Source organism: Nomascus leucogenys, chromosome X (genome assembly GCF_006542625.1).
Source record: "Nomascus leucogenys isolate Asia chromosome X, Asia_NLE_v1, whole genome shotgun sequence".
Classification (NCBI taxonomy): domain Eukaryota; kingdom Metazoa; phylum Chordata; class Mammalia; order Primates; family Hylobatidae; genus Nomascus; species Nomascus leucogenys.
Window position 1 is genome coordinate 135,534,991 of NC_044406.1, and position 16,718 is coordinate 135,551,708.

At 52.3% G+C, this 16,718-nt stretch overlaps 1 protein-coding gene across 5 annotated transcripts in view; it reads left to right on the top strand.

The window, feature by feature from the left end:
* The first annotated feature begins 1,144 nt into the window (after positions 1-1,144).
* Positions 1,145-16,718, top strand: part of MAMLD1 (mastermind like domain containing 1) — a 142,299-nt gene continuing 126,725 nt past the window's right edge. For 3 of the 5 annotated variants that reach the window (XM_030807050.1, XM_030807052.1, XM_030807056.1), the window contains exons 1-2: positions 1,145-1,275; positions 2,547-2,616. The gene's annotated coding sequence lies outside the window, so the exon portion shown is untranslated. Of the gene's footprint in view, positions 1,276-2,507; positions 2,617-3,100; positions 3,261-16,718 lie in introns of those variants that run through there. The other 2 variants (XM_030807051.1, XM_030807054.1) reach the window with 2 other exon arrangements.

The following is a 16,718-nucleotide window of genomic DNA, read 5'->3' on the forward strand; positions in this document are numbered from 1 at the left end:
AAGGAGAGGGTTGAAGGGAAGGAGGAATGAGGGCAGTCTGTGCGGCAGCTACTGGAGTAATCCTGGGGGGAGAGGCTGCTGGCTGGTACTCGGGGGGAGCAATGGATGAGCAGACTGACATTGCGGATACATTTTGATGATGCAGACGGCAGAATTGTCTACCGGACTGGCTGTGAGGTGTGAGCAAGGGAGAAGAATCAGGGAGGATTCCAGGGCTTTCTGCCTGGGCAACATGAAGGATGGAGTAGCCATGAACTGAGGTAGCAGACTGTGGGCTGGGCACACTTGGGGGATGATCAGGAACTCGGTTCAGTCAGGTTATGTGGAGTTTGCGATTTCTAGTGGCCATCCAGGTGCTGGTGCCAAGCAGGCAGTTAGCCATCTCGCAGACGTGTGGCTGTGATATTACAGGCTTCTTACGATGCTCTAGGGGAATGGGCATCATTTGTCCCACTGAGGAAGATGAGAGCAAGTGATCCGAGGGTTGAATGGAGGTTCTGGGAACAGAAACCCACCTTCCATCTCCTTGGCTAGTGCACTTTGAGGTTGCAGATAGAATTTTAAAAGCATCCTGCCAATGCTGTGTGATAGGCATGGCCATCTCCCATTCGGCTTTGTTTAATCAGATTTCCTTCAAGGGACTCCCGCACTCTCGCAGTTCTGTTCTACCGGGGCACTGGCAACCCTGAGATGACTCTAGCTCTCCCTGGAGGGCCTTGAAGGTAAGGTTCAGTCACCAGAGAGCAATAACCTCTTCTGGCTGCTTGCCCTTTGCAGAGCAGACAGGACTGGACCCAGACAAGGCAGATTCCTTCACAATTGCCCTGCCGAACTGTGTACCCCCAGCCTCGCCCCGTTGGGCTGGGCGCATCCTGGCAGAGCTGGGGCTGCGAAGCCACAGCCCCTGCGTGTGTCTCGTGGTTGGGCCTGGACACCGCTCTTCCTCCAGGTAACTTCGTGAAACGCTAGGAGGCAATCGCCCAACCTCACTGCGCCTACGTAGCCCACGAAGGGATCTCGCTGGGTTCTCGGAGGTGGCCCCAGCGCTTTCCGAGGGCCGAGAGCGTGGGCGTGGAGGGAAGGAGGGGCCTAGTGGGCGGCGGGCCCACCCCTTTATTCGTGGCCTGCAGCTCCGCTGAGCGTGACCAGATGTGTTGGTGACAGGTTGCTACTCAGAGGTGCGGACAGGAGCTGAGCGCTGCTGCTGTCGGAGCAGACGCGGCGTTCCCGGGTTGTGCTCAGCCCCTGCAGCTGCCATCGGCTGGAGAAGTCCAGGTTAGGAAACGCACCCGGGGAGGGGATCCTGGAGAAGGGGTGCAGCCAAATACCCGGGAGGTGGGATAGGTGGGAGGGGAGTCGCTGGCCTCGGCGCCAGGGCAGATGGTGGACAGGGCGCGCTGGCCCGCCCGGCAGTTCCCAAGGAACCTGTGTTCCTGCAGAAGCCTCAGGTGTCCGTCTTGGGATGACTGCGGAGGGAGCCAATCCAGCCCAGCTTGGGCGGGAGCATCGCGTGGCCTGGTCCAGTGGAACGGGAGACTGGCCAGCGAGCCTGGACTCTGAGCTAAGCGTACTGGCGGGCGACGCCGACGGCGTCCGCGCTGAGGGGGGGGGACTGGGAAGTGGGGAGTGGGGCACTCGGCCGGGATGGAGCGGGCGCAGTTCACTAACTGCCACCTGAGAGCCCTGGTCCCCGCTGCCGCCACAGCGGGTCTGTTTGGCAGTCAGGGCGCGAGCTGGTGAGCGGATGCGTGGGCGGAGGGACTGGCGCTACCCACCCAGCAGCCACCCACTGCAGGTGAGTGCCCCTCCCACGGCGAGGGGAGGAGAAGGGCCTGGCCGCCAGCCCTAGGGTCAGGCTCTGGTGAAAATGGGAAGGGGGATGGGGGCTGAATAGGCTACTTTGTGATGAGACTCCCGTCCCTGTGACACTTCAGGGTCCTCCGGGTATCTGTCATTCCTCTTGCAAGCTCTCTTGTTCTCTGGTCCCTCTCCTCCTCTCCTCCTCTCCTCCTCTCCTCCTCTCCTCTCCTCCTCTCCTCCTCTCCTTCTTTCCTCCTCTCCTCCTCTCCTTCTCTCCTCCTCTCCTCCTCTCCTCCTCTCCTCCTCTCCTTCTTTCCTCCTCTCCTCTCCTCGCTTCTCCTCTCCTCTCCTCTCCTCTCCTCGCTTCTCCTCTCCTCTCCTCTCCTCTCCTCTCCTCTCCTCTCCTTCCATCGTGTCTCTACCTCTATCTCTGCCGGTGCCTCTCTCGGTATCTGTCTCTCAGTCTCTGCCTTCTCTGTGTCTCGTACGGTCTCCTGTCTCTCTTGGTCTCTCGGTCCTGAGCGCTCTCTCTCCCTGTCACTGATGACCGCTGGCTTTCGGCTCTCCGTGCTCGCTCTTCGTGTGTCCCGGCCACGCACGGCTCACCAGCTCGCTTTCCCCAGACGCGGAAAGTCTACCTTCGGCGTGCGGGTTTCCCAAGCGCGCCGGGCCCCGCCTGCGGCCCTCCGGCGGGCTCTGTCTGCTGGAGGCGCTCCGGTAACCCTGCTGTCGCCTCTTTCCACCAGCGCACCGCCTAGGCAAGCCAGCTGACGCCGGGGGCACAGACCACCCTCCACTGAGTGCGGAGCAGCCAAAGTGAGTGCACCGATGCCCCTTCCGCCCCTCCGATCCCTCCCCAGCTGCCCTGGTTCGAGCCGACTGGAGAAATGAGGCAGCAACAGCGAAGCCAGCTTGCGGCCGCTTTCTCCTCTAAAGACTGGTGGGAGGGCCCGGGAGGCCCTTTGGGCTGCCGCAGCGCTTTGGCTGCCCGCCGCCCCATCCCGGAGTGGAAACCCTGAGTTTCCAGGCTTCGGGCTGGCGGGGTCGCGGGCAGGGCAGCGCGGCTTCCCCTTTAAGGCCGGAGCCGCTCGTCGCCGTGAGTGTGAGGGTGTGTGAGTGTGCGGCGTGCGTGTCTCCTCCTCCCCGAGTGACACAGCAGTGAGAAATGCCTATCAGTAACTTAAACCCCCGAAACTCCACCTTCCGGGCGCGCGGCGCGGAGCCGGGCGGTGGGAATGGAGCGAGCAGATTGAGGCCGCCACTGCAGCGCCGCCAGCATGAACTTGGCCGCGAGCTGAAGCGGCCGGCGGCGGGCGGGCGCGGGGGCACCGGCCGCTAGCCAGGGGGTGATCTGCAACAGGGTTGGGTTCCTTGGCGGCCGCCTGAGGCCAGGCTGCCCGCGCCGGCGGCCGCCCGCCCCTCGGACACTGCCCCCGCCGCCGCCGGAGCTCTGCAGCACGGTAAGGCTGAGGGCGGGCGCAGGAGGTCCGACTGTTCTGGGGATTCCGGGGTACACTGTAGCCCCCAGTTATGGTCCCCATCGCTGAGGATCGGGGTCCCGGGGTGCTTCGAGTCGGTAGACCCTAAAGTTTGCTCTGAGCACACGGCCCACCTGGCGCTGCGGGCGGCCGCCCCCTTCTCGAACCAGCCCGACTGGGCTGGGCGCAGCTCGAAACGCCGGAGACCACGGCCTTTGGCTCCGCGCCCATCGGGCGTCTGAAATCCGGCGGGAGCAGCCACGTACCGGGGAGGAAAGGTAGAAGGGCGCAAGCTGCCCGGGCTCCTCGGGCTACGCTGGGCTACCGGGAGGCTCCCACTCTGTCCCAGCACCCCCGGGTCGCTTGCAGCCTGGGTGTCACCGGCGACGGTGCCTTCACATGCCAGCTCCCTGAGCCCAGGCCAGTAGGCAGTGGGCGCTGGGTGAAGGATTCCCCCACCCCAACGCTGTTTGCCGCCTCTGAGCGAGAGTGTGGAGTGTGCGCGCCGAACCCGCTGCCCTGCACTCCCTCCCCTGCCAGCTCCTGGGAAGAGCAGCCCGGAGGTGAGCTGGTGTTCAGGGCAGCCCGGACTGGGTTCCTGCGGAGCAGCCCCGGCACCCCTGCGTCAGAGTCCGCGCTTCAGGTTCCCCAGCATCCGCGCGACGACAGAGCTGGGCGCCCGGCGCCGGCTAGCGCGGGCGGGAAGCCCCCCGGAGCGCCGCCAAATACTTTTCTCGGCCAGTTGACTTGGCCAGGCTCCGTCCCAATGCAGTGTGTCCGAAGCCTCCTGGAAAGCTGGAGATGTCGTCTGATTCTGATCCGTGATTAAATTCGGACTGAGCAGACACTAATAGGATTAGCCTGCCAGAAAGCTCGGCCCTGAAGCCATCGGAACCTGTGCAAACACACGCCTTGGGCTGGGGCATTCACTCCCGCCGCGCTCCTGCAGCTGGGTGCGGCTGACCTGGGCACCCCGAGTGTGGGTGTGTGTGAGCGGGCGGGAGCACAGCGTGGCTGGGGGACGTGGGGAGAAGGGGCTCCTTTTGCTGGGGTGGCTTGTCGTTGTTGTTTGGCAGCACGGTGCCCCCCGGGGGCGCGGTCCCCACGGTGAACGTGCTGTTCACGGGTAAGCAAACCGAGGCCGGCTCCAGGACATTGTCTGCGAGGGCGAGCGAGCCGAGCTTACTAGAGGCGGCTGCGCTGGAACAAAGGCGCAAAGTCTCCCTGAGACCGAGCAATTTTGAAAGAGTTGGCTGGGGAGAGGGCCTGGGTCTCCCGGGGTAGACCCCCGCGGGAATTGCGCCGCCCCCAGCGGCCCCGGACCGCGGCTGGGGAATTGTGTTCCCCGGTTGCGGTGAGCCGGCGAGCGACATCGCAGCGGCGCGGCCCAGCTCTTGGCAGGCGTGGGTTGCCGCCCGAGTGCCCACCGGCCGGGCGGGGTCGACCGTGCACCCGCCGGGGCTTCCCGGCCGCCACCGCAGCTCTGGGCCCCTGGAGGCCGCGCAGCTTCTTTCCTTCCCTCCCTCCCACCTCTTCTTGTCTTTATAGATCCCCCCTCCCTCCCACCCGCGCCGCCGCCGCCGCCAACAATCCGCTTTCTAAAAAGCCCCTTTGTTTCCCAGGAGGCTGGAGAGAGGGAAGGGGAAAAGGGACGCAGAGGCAGGGGGCGGGGGCGGCTGTCTCCAAGTGGTTTCGAGCCGCTCGGGACAGGAGGGCAAGTGTAGGCGATGGGGGAGGGGGCTGTGTTTCGAGGACCCTCTGCGGGAACCCACGAAGGCGCACGGAGCCCCAGCCCCGGCCCTCGCTGCACGCCCGGCCTGCCAGCCCTGGACACCCTAAATCCCGGCGGCCGGGACGGCCCAGTGGACTGCACTGCGAGCTGGCGGGCGCGCGCAGAGGCCCTAGGCTGCAAGCGCTCCGCGGGGTGGGCAGACGCGACTCGCCGATGCGCTCGCCGGGCTCCGGCATAGGGGGCGCCCTTTCCTTGGTTTCGCTTTGCAGCGGGCGCCCCTCGCCGCCGGAGCTCAGGGCAGCTGTCGCGCCCGCCGGTGGCTAAGACGGAGGCGGCAGCTCGGAGGCTTAGGCCACCCGCGTCTGGCTACACGCCTCATTTCTTCCCGCGCCCTCCTGCCACACCCTCCGCCCCTCCACACACAAGGGCTCAAACTCTCCGAGCGCCCTTTGTTTGGAGGCGCGGAGGCAGTGGGAGCCGCCACCTCCGGGGTTCGTGTAGCCTAGGCGGGCAGTGAGGATGAGCGTGCTACTGTGACCGCGCGCTGGCCTGCTCCCTCTGCACCTAACCTAGCGCCTGACACTAAAGCTGCCAGCTTTAGTTGGATTGACGACTTAGCGGGTCCTTGTCCCTTATAACTGCCCCCCTAAAACTTTCGAGAACCAGGGCTTGCACTGAGGAATGTCAAATATAATGTTAGAAGTAACCTTTCGCCATTCTGTTGGCCTGCTCCGCCCCTGTGCCCCAAAGTGGTCGGTGTCTCTCATGGAGTTTGTTCGGGAAGGGAATACTGAAAAGAAAAAAGTGACAAATAAGGAAAGTGGGCGGGGCCCAAGCTCAGGCTGGTGGGTCTCCCAAGCGAAGTCAGATTCCACCCGCTCTCTGGCCGCCTCCGCCCCTCCTACTTCCATTTAATCTGATGTCGACGTTTTATTTGTGCCTTTTTGCATATCTTTCTCCTACTCCCCTCCCATCTCTGGAGGTTATTGATAAGTGCTGGTCAAACATTTGTCCTCTGGTCTTTGGAGTAGAAGATGAAGCGTTAACACCCCCAACGCGCACACACACATCGCAACTGCATCTAAAACCACCAGAAAGTAATCAAAGGGTAAACTACTGGTTCTGCCTTCTCCTCCCCCCTTTGTGCTTCTCTTCTGGAGCAAGATCATTGGAAAATAAAGCTGCTGATGTGCGAGATGGAACATATGGTGCCTCCATAAGAGAGAAGCTGAAATGGCCTTGAACCTGCCGGACAGACCAGCTGTTTGCTGCCAGCCAGAGCAGCTAATCAGCTTCTTCCCCTTAAAGTAACAGCCCTCTTTTCACTTCATGACCAGTTTGCATATTAAATAGGATATTCTCCAGAGGGGAAAAGTGATGGGCTCCTATACTGCTTTGTGCTTGGTGGTTCTCCAATGCCTGCTCCCTGCTCTGGGGGCCGCCCTGTCCTCTCCCGGTGCCTGCCTGCGATGTGTGGGTGTTTCTTTCAGTACTGAAGTAAGAATGTTGCTCAAAGTGGAACTTGGGACAGAAGAGGCAGGAAAAAAGGAAGAAAGAGGTGGGGCTGAGCGATTTCCAGATGCCTGAGAGGAAATCTCTCTGTTTTGTTCAGCTTCGGAAAAAACTAGCAGTCTTTCCCCCCTTTCCCCCTTTAAAAATATCACAAAGAGCTGAAGCTTTTCCTTACAAGATCTCCTTAAAAATCATCCTCTTCCGGCTGTGACCATTTTCAGTTTTTCTTCAGTACAATGTGTTGGGGTGGGGGGTGGGGAACAGTTTGGCGTTGGAAGAAGAAAGCCTTTAGGAGATACAAGGAAATTCCATGTTAGGAAATCATTAGCAAAGGGTGACTTCGTCTGTTTTCCTGCCACTGACGCTGACAGTGACACAGATGTGTGGGTTGAAATAGGAACGTCATTGAATTTTTACACTCCACCAGGAAATACCCTGTTTCTGGGGTGGGGGTGGGGGCTACAGATTCACTGCGTCTTAAGGTAGCAGATTCACTATTGTCAATCCTTTTTACTAAGGAAAGGGATTTTTTTAGCTTAGCCAGCATGTTTAATATATTTTCTTCCCTTTTAAATTGATCACCTAAAGGCACAAAATGCACCTGTTAATGGATGGTCCCTAGGAAACTCAATTACTATTTGGGGTTATGAAAGGGGAGAAACTGGTCTCAGACAAGTGGCTCTTCTGAAAATAGCTGGACTATGCCTCTTCTTTAAAGGAGCCTCAATATACAGTAAACCCTTTTTTTGTTATTATGCTTTAAGTTCTAGGGTACATGTGCACAACGTGCAGGTTTGTTACATGTGTATACATGTGCCATGTTGGTGTGCTGCGCCCATTAATTCGTCATTTACATTAGGTATATCTCCTAATGCTATCCCTCCCCCCTCCTCCCACCCCACGACAGGCTCCGGTGTGTGATGTTCCCCTTCCTGTGTCCAAGTGTTCTCATTGTTCAATTCCCACCTATGAGTGAGAACATGCGGTGTTTGGTTTTTTGTCCTTGCGATAGTTTGCTGAGAATGATGGTTTCCAGTTTCATCTATGTCCCTACAAAGGACATGAACTCATCCTTTTTTATGGCTGCATAGTATTCCATAGTGTATATGTGCCATATTTTCTTAATCCAGTCTATCATTGATGGACATTTGGGTTGGTTCCAAGTCTTTCCTATTGTGAATAGTGCCATAATTAACATACGTGTGCATGTGTCTTTATAGCAGCATGATTTATAATCCTTTGGGTATATACCCAGTAATGGGATGGCTGGGTCAAATGGTATTTCTAGTTCTAGATCCCTGAGGAATCACCACACTGTCTTCCACAATGGTTGAACTAGTTTACATTCCCACCAACAGTGTAAAAGTGTTCCTATTTCTCCACATCCTCTCCAGCACCTGTTGTTTCCTGACTTTTTAATGATCGCCATTCTAACAGGTGTGAGATGGTATCACATTGTGGTTTTGATTTGCATTTCTCTGATGGCCAGTGATGATGAGCATTTTTTCATGTGTCTGTTGGCTGCATAAATGTCTTCTTTTGAGAAGTGCCTGTTCATATCCTTTGCCCACTTTTTGATGGGGTTGTTTGGTTTTTTTCTTGTAAATTTGTTTGAGTTCTTTGTAGACTCTGGATATTAGCCCTTTATCAGATGAGTAGGTTGCAAAAATTTTCTCCCATTCTGTAGGTTGCCTGTTCACTCTGATGGTAGTTTCTTTTGCTGTGCAGAAGCTCTTTAGTTTAATTAGATCCCATTTGTCAATTTTGGCTTTTGTTGCCATTGCTTTGGGTGTTTTAGACATGAAGTCCTTGGCCATGCCTATGTCCTGAATGGCATTGTCTAGGTTTTCTTCTAGGGTTTTTATGGTTTTAGGTCTAACATTTAAGTCTTTAATCCATCTTGAATCAATTTTTGTATAAGGTATAAGGAAGGGATCCAGTTTCAGCTTTCTGCATATGGCTAGCCAGTTTTCCCAGCACCTTTTATTAAATAGGCAATCCTTTCCCCATTTCTTGTTTTTGTCAGGTTTGTCAAAGATCAGATGGTTGTAGATGTGTAGTATTATTTCTGAGGGCTCTGTTCGGTTCCATTGGTCTATATCTCTTTTTTGGTACCAGTACCATGCTGTTTTGGTTACCGTAGCCTTGTAGTATAGTTTGAAGTCAGGTAGCATGATGCCTCCAGCTTTGTTCTTTTGGCTTAGGATTGTCTTGGCAACGTGTGCTCTTTTTTGGTTCCATATGAACTTTAAAGTAGTTTTTTCCAATTCTGTGAAGAAAGTCATTGGTAGCTTGATGGGGATGGCATTGAATAAACCCCTTTTTTTTAAGATTCTGATTATTTTTTCTGCAACAGTGCATTGCACAGATCATTAGCCTAGGAGCTGGGAAACTTGTGTTCTAGAAAGTTCTGCCCACTAATTAGCAGAGTGATCTTGGACAAGTCCATCCTTTCTCTCCCCGAATCCCATGACCTCTGAGTCTGAGTCCCTTCCAGTTCTAAAACACTATGGTTTGTGAATGAAATAGTCATTTTCTGGGAAAGTGAAACATCAAGTTCAACCTTGTCATTGGGAAACAGCTAGACAGATAATGAAAAGGGGCTCATATTTTGAAGGGCAAGGATAAAAAGGAGGAGTTAAAAAATGGCAGAAGGCCAATCAAAACAATACAAAAGTGTGAAGTGTTCCCCTTTTTGTGTCTTTTGCAAGCGTGAACTTCTAACCCAGAATCAGAGACAGTGGACATCAGAAATCAACCCAAAGTTTCTCTTGTCCAATACTCCTGTTGATGGCAGGCCTCCTAATCATTGGGTTGGTATACAGATAACGGGATCTAAACTCTTTAGAGTAGACTGGCATATTTCCAAAGGACTCATCTAATGTAGATTTGCTGCTTTGCAGATTTGCTGCTTTGCAGTTATTTAGCAAAGGTTTCAAAGACAAAAAGGCCTTCCATCCGCACACACGTGCACCACTGGGGTGTGGGTTCTGAACCCATTGTTGAACCTTTTCTTTTCTTCCTAATCTAGCTGTTTTTTTGTTTGTTTGTTTTAATCACATTTCCAACTTTGAGGATACAGCAGCCATGTAAGAACCTGCTGCTGTCGTACTTGATGTTAATATTGATTTTTTAAAGGGGCAGGGGTGAACATTATGAAGAAGGACTCTTTATCCTCTGAGTTCTTTGGCAATTATCTTGCTGCCATAAATGTTGATACACATATAATGGATGTAACTAAAAAACTCCTTATCCAAGCAGAAAAGGCTGAGTGTTTGTTGGAGCAGATAGAATGCTGAGAGTGTGAATAGACCAACCCAGATGTCACTGGGGAGGGAGATAAATGATGGAGGAACAGGAGCCAGTTACTATGGATCAGCACAGTAAACCAATTCCCATCATACACCTCTCACAACGCCACCGAGGGGTAACCTAGGCAGCACCAGTCAACTGTATGGCAGGAAAAAAGCATTGCAAAGCTCAATTGGAACCGGCCTCGTTTTGTAGGCATTGGGTCCTTAAACATCTTCAGTACTTTGAGGAGGAAAATTTCATAAATCCGAATGAACCTGAAGAGACTGTGTTGCAAATGCTTATTACTTCTTATTTTTGTTGTGTCATTGTTGTTCTTTAGTCTGTAAAGGTGTCAAAGGAAGAAGAAAAGGCCCCATGGAGCTGTCAGGACAGTTAGTCAGGGGGTTCCCCATGGAGGTAAGAAACAGTAGCTTGTGTTATAGGATATTTACATGCCAAGATTGGAGGTGCATAGTCCTGTGGGGTCCTGCTCCCAAATTACCAGCCCAGGGCTGCTGAAGCCCCAAGAGCATTTTCTTCCAGAGGAGGAGACAGAAGCAAAAGAGTTGGGTTACCTCATTTCCCTGCCTCCACCCCCCCACTCTGGTTGCTTTCTTTCTCCCCTTCACAGAGCCTCCCTGGTTTCCTTCAAACCTCGAGTTTTCTCCTAAAATCTGACGTCTTTATAACATCCAAAGCAATCAGATATGAAACAGTTCAAAAATATTCCCCCCGGGGGAGGGAATAGCAAGGGGCCTCCCTGGCTGTAGGCACTGAGCTCCCAGAATAAAGGCTTCCAGAGACGGGGCCTAAGGAGGGTTTGGGAGCAAGAAGCAAAAAGCTCTTTGCAAAGTTTAGGAGAGCTTTCCTTGCCCAGATTGGCTATCCTGGGGGGCCCCAGCTTCAGACTACTCCCTCCCTTCCTTGGCCTGCAAGAGGGTGGGCTCTTTCTGCCCCTGGAGGAGGACCCCCCCCACCCACCCACCATGGCAACTCAGTCCTGCCCGGCTGCCCTCTGACCGCGACACAGCCAGTGCCCCTTTCTGCACAGCCCAGTTGGAGCCTCCCAGACCCCCATTTCCTTGGTGGGCGGGTGGGGGAAGCTACCTTACCCTCCCATGTGCCCTGCTGCTTGTTCTGCCAAGTAAATAACCAGTAAGTGGATTTTGGGAAATGCCATTTTCTTAAGGCTGAGAATTGTTCCCTGAGGTTCAGAGAAGGATGGAGCGGACCAGGGGATATCATGTTGTTGGAAGAGGGCCTAGCAGGCCAGCCATTGATTTTTTCCCCTTTCTTCCACCTGTGCGAGTATCTAGACACTAGACCATAGGGACAGTTTTCTGCTGATTTTGGAAGAGATCATTGGAGGCCACAGCACCTGAGCTAGTTAATGGCATCCAGGTCAAAAGGGCCTGATGGCCCCAGCTTGTATTCACCTGTGAGAGGAAAGTGTGGGTCTTTGGAGCATAAAGACAGGACAAAAACAAAGTCAAGTAATTCTGAACACATTGAGGAATTCCAAGTTCTTGGTCCAATTGTCCCAGCTCCACCCTCACCCCACAAGTAATGCATTTCTATTTTTTCCTGCATTTGAATCCGAAATTCCACTCTCAGCTTCGGCAGCGTGCTGTGACAGAGTTGGGGGGAGGAAGACAGGACCCAGCTCTGCCTTCCTTACTGTGGCTCTGCTAGTCGGTTGCCCATTGCACCTGTACATAGTTAGTACAGGCACACCACCTCACCTGCAAACTCAGGTGTTGAAAGATGGAGAATCTTACAGCTGGAAGAGTAAAACCCCATGATTTTACAGAAGAGGAAACTGAGGCCCAGAGAAGCATCTGACTTTCCTATGGGGCCATAGTAAAGGGAGCCCAAAGTTGACAGAACCCTGGTCTCTAGTTCTCAGTCAAGTGTAGAACATCCATTTTGCACCCATGTGTGGACAGACAGGCTTTCCTTTTGAGGCAGAGCAAATGTGGTCAAAAGAAATGCAGCCAACGGAGGGGGAGCGCTTGTAACTGTGGTGTAATATAATCTGCCCTGTGTCAATGTGTGCTTTGCTCAGCATTGTTAGGACAGCAAAGGGGCATATTAGAATCTGAACTCGAAGTCTGGAAGTAGCTGGAGAATGGAGCTTGTAAATTAAGAATTAGAAGGGAGTGTGTGTCTCGTTTTCGAGTTGCTGTCAGAGAGTCAGGCAGCCAGCCCTGTGGAGGGCTTGGCTGGGTGGGCTCCTCTGGCAATGGTGGGAGGTTGTTTGGGTTTGGCTCTTAATGAGATCTCAGTGTTAATATCTGCCTCTGGAAGTTCCAGCACCAGCCTCGGAATTTTAAGTGGGACAGTAGTTTTGGTGCAGTTGCCAACGTCACATGGTTTGCGTGTCTAATTCTGAAAGACTGGCATGCATTATGCTAGGCTTCGGGAGGAGGGCACAGCGTTTCTAAGCCGCTTGTCTGTCAAGGATTAATTTAACCTCTAATTACTACATTTTCTTCGCAGTTTGCTGCATGAACATGTTGTAACAAAGCTCAAAGAAGTATGCCATTTTATTTCCCTGCCGCTCTAAAATTAATTTCCGGAATATGGAGTCAAACCTGACACACTTGGTGTTAAAATAATTGTGCTGACATTCGAGTTAAAGTGAACAATCTGGTTGTTTCTAGCGATCCCCGAGCCACGGGGTAAAGAGCATTATCATGTTAGTTGCCATGACAGTTCTCAAAATGAGCCCTGAAAATATCAAGGAGTGTCACTGCACTAATCCCACCAGGGGAGCACTGGACACAAAGGTAACACCCGAGCACATGGCCGGGGTGTTAGTTTTGGAGTATGACTGATGCCCTGTGCAGTAAGGCAGCCAGGGAGTCCTTTCTCACCCACTAATAGGGCTCGTGGTGAGGTCTTGTCCCACAGCACGAGGTGAGCACATTATCAAATCGGAGGCTCCCAAGAGCCTGCCCCTGGGGCTAAACCTGTTCTGAGTGGCTGTGACAATGAAATCACAAGATGAAGTTAATGGGGATTCTCCAGGCAGGCTTTTCTCCCTCCTTCTGCCTGCTCTTCCTGGGAGTCCCGCACCAGCACTCCCCAAGAGTAACAGCCCTTTGGCAGTCCTACATACCTCTTTTATCCCCACCTTCCCAAACAGCAGCAGTGGATCCCAGGGTGGGAGGCCCATTCCCCATTCTGGGTGCTTGAGAAGACTGCATTCTCAGGCCCTGGTTGGGGAGACTTAGCAGCATTGTTGGTTGCCTAGTTTGGGTCCACTGAAGCTGATTTGTGGAACTTGAGAGATGACCAGGTTAGCCGTTTGAGTTCTCATCTCCTTGCTCAGGCGGTTGTGAAGAGCTGCCTCTCTCTCTCTCTCTCTCTCTCTCTCTATCTCTCTCTCTCTCTGCCTCTCTCTCTCTCTCACACACACACACATACACACACAGACACACTCACACACTCACCCTCTCAGGAGTAGAACTTTGCCAAGATAGCAAAGGCTAGGTCTGAAGCCCTGTTCTGCATATGGCTGGGGACAGGCTCACTGGCCTTTTCAGCCATGCCTTTGGCTGCCAAATCCCAAGCAAATCCAGTTTAGGTTCAGTACCCCCACATTTTCCTTACTGGTTTCTAGACCTGCCTCCTGCTTCTCACACCCCCTCTCCACCTTACCTAGAAAGATGCCATCCTCAGCCCGCTGTACCTTAGTGGGATTCCCTTTCTCTGGAGAATCTGGAGCCTCTAACTTGAATTAAAAGATGCAAGAGTTACCATGCCTTGGAGAGAATCTGCTGTTTAGGGCACAGGTAAGGAGGTGTTCAGGGCTTAGGGAAGCCCTCTAATCCACACCCCACCCTCCACCCCACCAAATGGTACCGTGCCTGGCATAAAGCTGGTCCTATTTATGAGTTAGAAAACTATCTGGTTGCCAAGGTTTTTCTGAGCTTGCCCTCAGGGAAGCTAACCCCAATTGGTCTCTTGAACCTCAAATCATAACGAAAACGACTCCCTGTCCTCTGAAGCAGGGGTGGCTGTTTGCCTGTTAGGGATGACGGACTTCTTTGTGAATCTGATGAAAGCTCTGGGTCTTCTCCTTAGACAATTGAAAAATAACATGCAATGTTGCATCTAATTTAAGGTACTGCTAGGCCTTAAGCCCACTCATGGTTCTCTCGGGGATCTTTTGTTACAGGTTAAGAAAGCCTCAATATGAGCTTTCGGCAGGAGACATTGAAGAACTGTGGGATTTTAGGCAGGTCTGTGAACCTGCCAAGTCTCAGTGCCCTCAGTTGTCAGATGGAAATATCAGAATGTCAGTTCCACCAAGTTTGGAGCATTGTGGGAGATTCAAAAGAGATGGTGTTGGTGAGATGGTCTTGTAAATATCAGGCTCAGGGCACACTCATGGGTTGCTCTCTTTAGTATCAGTGTTTACTATTTATTTTGCATTTCCATTTGATGTGAGAAATTTAACAAAAGAAAATCAGGCTTCTTTTGACTTGAAAAGTCATTTTGTCCCTTTCTTTGATACTGCATAAGTTACGCCCAGGCAAACCGGCATTAAAGAGACTCTGGCTTGGGAGGGACCTCAAAGAGCATGCAGTGTGTCCAGGATCTAGACAGTTTTAGAGATCCCAATTACCCAGCCCTCGGCAGTTCCAGAATGGGCCAAGGATGTGTGTAGCCAGTCCAGTGCCTTGAGGAGGTTCCACATTTGCCTGCTGCAGAAGTGAGAAAATGGGATTTGAGGAGGCAGACAGTTGTTTGGTTTTTCACACTTCAGTACGGTCACACCGGGCATGAGAAGGTAAAGTGGATCCTGTGTGTCTCTCTCATAGTCACTGAAAGGGCCTAGCCAGACCCTCATGAAAACTGGGAAGTAGTCTCACCCCAGGATCTGTCCAGGGCCCCATCCTGAGGAAGTGGAGTTGTGTCCTTTTGGAGAGGAGCCTCAGGTTGGGCCTGCTGGTGTGTGGGGGGTCTGCTTAGGAGGGAAGAGGATGGCTGGACTCCATTCAAATAGCCTTCCACAACCTTCCCCGTCTAACCCTGGAAGTGTGGAAAGTCTTCTCATGGCAAGGCCACGAGGGCTTGTATATCAAAGATGGGGAAACTGAGGCCCAGAGAGGCGCAGGTGCTGGCCTTGGGTCTCATGACAAGTCATGAACACATTTCCTTGGCCCTTGTTGATCCTGGGCACCTTCCAAGTTCTCTGTCTGGCTCCTCACAATAGTGTATTTTCAATTCTCCTAGAAACACAAGCCTATCATCATATTAACCTGGCCCTAATGAATGCTCAGGTCCTCAAAGTCAGCCCTAGAAAGTAAATAGCAGGTTTGGAAAGCCCTTTGAACCCTCAGAGGGAGATCCTGGCCTTGCTCGGCCTGTTGCTATGCAGTTCCAAAGTGGAGGCAGCCACACATTTGCAGAGCTTTTTAGTCCCTTCCCCCACCCCATGTGGATTTTAGGAACCTTTTGGAAAGAAATGTGTTGCTAGGAGCTTGGGCTCTCCCTCTCCTTTAGAAAGAGAGAACTGTTTTTGCATTGAATTGCCTTGCAAACAGGTTGAGGTGTCTCCCTACCCATTCTTTCTTTCGTTAAACCAACCCGATTTGCCAGGGGTAGTTAAGTGGCGATCATGCTGAAAATGAGTGCTTAGTACAGGGTCACTATGCAGAGTGGCTCCCGTTCCCATCCTTGGCCAGAGTATCTCACCCTTAATTTCATTATTAATCTGGAGGGAGAGGAATCGTGCAAGTCAGTTGAAAGCAGATGCCACCTAGGAATTTTAGGTCCATCAAGTCATCAAACAAAATGAGAGTCATTTGTAAATTGAAAAGTTTGGCGGTGGGTGGTTGCCCTTTGGAAGATTCACTGTTTCAGACCAGCTTTCTGAGTCTGGGAGGAGTCCCTGGTGCTACAGTGGGAAGAATACCCACCTGATGGCCACCGGCATGTGGTCTGGCTTCAGCTTTGATACCAACTAGCCATGGCACTTGGGGCAAGCTATTTCCTCAGACTGGGCATCATTTTCTCCATCTGTACAATGAAGGAATGGTGTAGGGGCATCCAAAGGGCTCCTCCAGCTCTGGCATTTCTTAATTCTCCAGTAGCAAGTTAAACTCTAAGTTACTTAAAATATTCGAAAAGGATAAGTAATAATTTGTTCTTTTTGAAATTACCAGAGACTTGAAAGCATTGGGTTGTATTTTTGTTTGGGTAGGTGGGGACTGTGACTGTTATATAAGTGATAACAGTTTTAGAAGTTTTAGCTAAAGACAAAGAGTTGAAATGTATTTATGTAGGGCCAAATAATAGAACAAAATTCCTTTAGAGACCCCTTGTTTTATGCATGAGGATGCTGCAGCTGAAGAAAAATATCATGCTTGCCCAGGCTTCCCTGGCAAGCTGCTAGGAGCTGAGGTGGTCCAGGACCCAGGAGGCCCAGCTTGCAGCCCACTGCTTGCCGCACACCGCACTTCCTAGGATCTTACAGAAGAAGCCTCCAGGCCCTCAACTCCATATGGGACCTGCAGTCAGCAGAATATAGGGCTGAGTGATTCTGATTTCTAGCTGTCAGATACTAGCTTATCAGAAAGGAATTTTTATTCTCCACCCCTGCCCCCAACATCCAAGAGTTCTCTGTTAACAGTAAATATTTAATTTTTTTGGTCTTGTACCAATGCCTAATTTAAAATAAAACAGATTTTCTGAATATTGGGGGGTGGTCCTTAGGGGCTGGTTATTTGGATTTCTTTCATTTCAAACAGATGGGCTGTTTTAGGTTTGACTTCATATTTGCTAATTTTCATTATGGAAAAAAAAACACAATCCCAAGCCACCCCACCCTTATTTTTGTAGTGAGTAACAGTTTGTCTTGTCTAAAAGAAGCTTTTATTTTCTCAACTGTT